Here is a 4,786-nt window from a genome sequence, read left to right as displayed (position 1 = left end):
GTGTTTCTGCAGGTAGGTTGTTGGATGTTTCCTTGTTGTTGTTGGTTTCTGGTCCTGCGTGGAGTCTAGGGGGGATGAAACTGAAGGAGCAGTGTATGTTCTGCTTTTCCCCGTTAAAAACCAGTCCACTTAAAAACAACGTTTCCCACCTGCTAAAAAGGGCACCCTCCCTGTTGAAAAAAGGGATGAGGTTCCACTCCTTCCCAGTTGTTAAAAAAGTAGGGAGAGGAGGGGGTATTGTCCTTTTCTCAGGCAGAGCCAATCCACAAAAGATGACTAAAAGCACTTATCTTTATTCAAAAAGGTGTTAAAAAAAGGATGGTAAAACAAGTAAAAGACTAAAAAGGAGTAAAAGGTTACGTTACCGTTGAGTGGGTTTTCGAAATTCTCCTGACGTTTCGCAAGAATATTGCTTCTTCAGAGGAGTAACTCCAGTACACAGCTCTGCCGGTTTTTGTATGTTGGAGGAAGGGGAGGATAAAAAGTGAAGCAATGGCTCAGTGAGCAACAATCAGTGCTCTCAACCGGGAGGTCCGGGCTCAAGTCCCCGCTCAGTCAACCTAAGGTGTGCAGCGGATCCCCTATATTGATGGGTGGTGTGATTAAAAAGTGGACCCGCCTGGGAGGGTGGGGGCTCAAGATCCCCTGGGCCCATATTCCTTTGGTAATTGGAAAAAATTTTTTGGAGGTTTTCAGTGGATCAACGGCACGGGCAAGGTTAGGGTTGGGGTTGGGTTAGGGTTAGGGATCAGGGATATGCTAGAGTGCACTGGCCTGTTGATCCACTGTAGTATATTTTATAGAAACAGGTATATGTTATTTATTTGAATTAGAGAGAGAAAATTTTTTTATTTTATTTTGGAGATTGGGCCCAGGGGTGCCTCACTGACTGTTGTAGCCAGGCAGAGGTTTGGCGAGAAGGATCTGCTCCTGTTCCCCATCCCGGAGGATCCGGGTTCGAAACCCGGGCAAAGGAAGAGAGCCGATCATCCCGGGCAAGGAGCATCGGGAGCGCAGAGCCAAGGGCCCCACCTATTTAGTTAGAGGCTAAGGCATAAATACATAAATATATATAAAATAATTAAAGTTAAGTTAAGTTAAAATTAAGTTATCTGCCAGGACCAAGTACAATTCATGTAGTAAAATCATAGGTGCTTGTTTTAAAATTCAAATGGTAGCATGCTAGTATATAAAATTTGTTGACACACAAAGAGAAAAAACAATAAACGCATGGGTCTCCTGCAGCCACTTCCCATCCCCTCCAGACCGTGGTCCGACATCTCGGTGTCGGGTTAGGGTTAGGCTCCCCCTTGGTCGGAGAGACACAATCCAGGTGTCTACAGAAAGGTCTGGCCGAGGTGAGCGCAAGTCAATTGGATTGGATTCTCCTGGTAGCTCCCCCGCTGAGCTAGGTTTAGAGATAGTGTTAGGGTTAGGGTTAGGGTTAGGCTCCCCCTTGGTCGGAGAGACACAATCCAGGTGTCTACGGAAAGGTCTGGCCGAGGTGAGCGCAAGTCAATTGGAACAGATTCTCCTGGTAGCTCCCCGGCCGAGCTAGGTTTAGAGATAGTGTTAGGGTTAGGGTCAGGGTTAGGGTTAGGCTCCCCCTTGGTCGGAGAGACACAATCCAGGTGTCTACGGAAAGGTCTGGCCAAGGTGAGCGCAAGTCAATTGGAACGGATTCTCCTGGTAGCTCCCCCGCCGAGCTAGGTTTAGAGTTATTTTTAGGGTTGGGGTTGGGGTTAGGGTGCCAGGGATATGCTCTGTTGCACTGGCCTGTTGCTCCGCTGTTGTATGTTTGAGAAATCTCCTGTGTTTACAGTTAAGTTTTGGTAATGTTAGGATCGGGTCAGAGGTCGCCTCACTGACTTCTGGGTCAGGCAGAAGCTTGGCAAAGGTGGAAGGTTCATCTCCCCCATCCGGAAGGACCGGGTTCAAGTCCCGGGCAGGGGAAGAGGGCCGCCAACATGGGCGAAACCCCGGGGAGCATAGAGTCAGCTCAGTGAGTCTTTTGTTTAAAATGTTCTAAAAGGATTTTAGGGAACCAATTGGATATTTATTAAAACCTGATGCTAATTTATGGACTAGAATTCATATGTGTGGTGATCAATAAAAATTCATATACAACTTCATGCAATGCACTCTCAACCTGATTAAAAACATATCTACAAAAGGTAGGAAGTACATGCAGAAACAAACACACTGGGACAAAAAGAAAAAAGGGGTGGCAAACTCACCCATCATCACTCAACCAAAAAAACGTCGATAAATTAGCACATAATTGGATAAATAAATAAGTCAATAATTAAAAATAAATAAATAAAATAAATAAAGTTTGAAGTCCATAAAAGTCCATGCTGGCCCAAGGTGAAAAAACTCCCTGTGGGTCCCGCCCATTCCAGAAGGAGAACCTAAAAATTCTCCTTCTCATTCAGGCCCCTTGGGGCCCTGGTATCTAGTTTTAAAATCCACATTTTCTCGGCCCTCTTCCTCTGCCCGGTAGTCCATCTCTCATTGGCCTCCACTCCTGTAATGATGAGTTTATTGGTGCCGTGTTCTTGAAAGTGTTGTCCCAGGGTGGTTCTGAGTCTATTTTTGTTGATGTTGTAGATGTGTTGTTTCAGTCGGATGTGTATACTGTTTTTTGTCTCGCCTATGTAGTGTTTATTGCAGTTTGTGCAGGTGATGATGTATACTGTGTTGGTAGTCTGAAGAGTAAGTCGTCCCATGGTCGGGTAGGAGGTGTTGCTGTAAGTGTTGGTGATGAATTTCCTGTTCCTGTAGTGAGTGCTGTGTTCTGTGTATGGTTGTGGTCTATGGTCCGTGTATTTGGAGTGTACCAGTATGTCCTGTAAGTTTTTGTTTCTTCTGAAGGCGGAAATGGGCTTGGAGTTATGGAAGGCTGGATGTTGTGTTTGTAGATGGGTGAAGTTGTGTTTGATGCTACGGTGTAGTTGAGTGATTGTGTGTGAAAAAGTGGAAATGAATGGAATGATGTGTGTGCTGCTGATGTTACCCTGGAGCTTGGTTGGGTCTGGTCCCAAAGGAGGGGGATGAGGGTTAGGGTTAGGGAAGGGATAAGGGAGGGGGTTAGGGTTAGGAAGGGGGTTAAGGTTAGGGTTAGGGTTAGGGTTAGGGTTGGGGTTAGGGTGCCAGGGATATGCTAAAGTGCACTGGCCTGTTGCTCCGCTGTCGTATGTTTTTGAGAAATCTCCTGTGTTTACAGTTAAGTTTTGGTAATGTAAGGATCGAGTCAGAGGTCGCCTCACTGACTTCTGGGTGAGGCAGAAGCTTGGCGAAGGTGAAAGGTTCATCTCCCCCATCCGGAAGGGCCGGGTTCAAGTCCCGGGCAGGGGAAGAGGGCCGATCATCCCTGGCAAGGAGGATCGGGAGCGCGGAGCGGAGTCAAGGGCCTCACTTCTTATGATAAAAATTCCAAGCCATAAATATCGATATATATATAAAAATTAAATAATTTAACTGCCTGACGGGACCAAGTAAATTAATGTCATAAAAAAAAAAAAGGTTTTAAAATCAGAGGTAAAAACCGATGCAATAGCAATAAACATGCATGAAATCCACAATCATAAACAAAGTGGTATGGAGAATGAGTTGAGCCCCCATTAATTCATCAATTAATAATAAGTTTTAAAATAATAAATAAAGAAATAAATAAATAAATAAATAAATAATAAAACATAGATGTCCATGGGGTGTGGCAATAAAATAAATAAACACAAATGTGGACAACAAGGTGAGCTAAAATGGGATAAAAAAACTGGGGGGCCTTTTTCCTTGTGTTAGGTTATTAATTATTTATTTCATCAATTATTGTGGTCCCCCTGGGCCAAGAGGCAAGCCCCCCAGCGCTCCTGAGTCCAAGGGGGCCCGCGGATTCAACCCGGACCGCTCCATCCAGGAGTAAAGGACTAAAAGTTTTCTTTTTCCATTCAGGGCCCCGTTGGGGCCCGGGTACTAGTTGTTAAATCCACATTTTTCCTCTGCGGCCCTTTCCTCTGCCCGGTACCATCTCTCATTGGCCCACACTCCTGTATGATGAGTGGAGTGGTGCCGTGTTCTTGAAAGTGGTGGCCCAGGGGTGTTCTGAGTCTATTTTCTTTTATGTTGTACGATTTGTTTTGTTTTAGTCGGTGTTATACGGTTTTTTGTCTCGCTATGTAGTGTTATTTGCAGTTTAGTGCATGTGGATTGATGTATACTGTGTTTGGGTATCTGAAGAAGTAAGTCGTCCCATGGTCCGGAGGATAGGAGGTGGTTGCTGTAAGGGTTAGTGATAATTTCCTGTTCCTGTAGTGAGTGCTGTGTTCTGTGTATGGGTGTGGGGTCATGGAGTCCGTGTCTTAAGGTTAGGTTAGGTTAAGGGTTAGTGTTAGGTTGTGCGTGGTGTAGAGAAAGGCCGGCAACAGCCGGCCGTTGAGCACTGGCCAAACATCGCACCGACCTCGGCCATCGAGAGTGCACCAGACCCTCCCCACGTGTTTAAGACCTTCATCCGTAACCCATACGCAAGGCCTGTTTGCCTTTCGATATTCAAAAAATTACCACTTTCCTGTGTTTTGTGCTTTATTTATTTACTCTGCCTGGTTGCAACAGTTTCTCGGATCTATTTCGTCTTCAGCAGGCGGACATAGTACATGGTTTTCCTCTATGAGGTTTATTCCTTTTTTCCTTTTTTCAGGCTCTCAGGTAAGTATGTGGATCTTTGCTTTTTTTGTTCCCTTTTTTCAGGTTTCAGGTATATATGTCCTTTCTGTTAGGTTTTATT

The sequence above is a fragment of the Larimichthys crocea genome, chromosome VIII (genome assembly GCF_000972845.2).
Source record: "Larimichthys crocea isolate SSNF chromosome VIII, L_crocea_2.0, whole genome shotgun sequence".
Taxonomy (NCBI): domain Eukaryota; kingdom Metazoa; phylum Chordata; class Actinopteri; family Sciaenidae; genus Larimichthys; species Larimichthys crocea.
The sequence above is the reverse complement of the archived record's forward strand: the minus strand, read 5'-3'. Positions refer to the sequence as shown.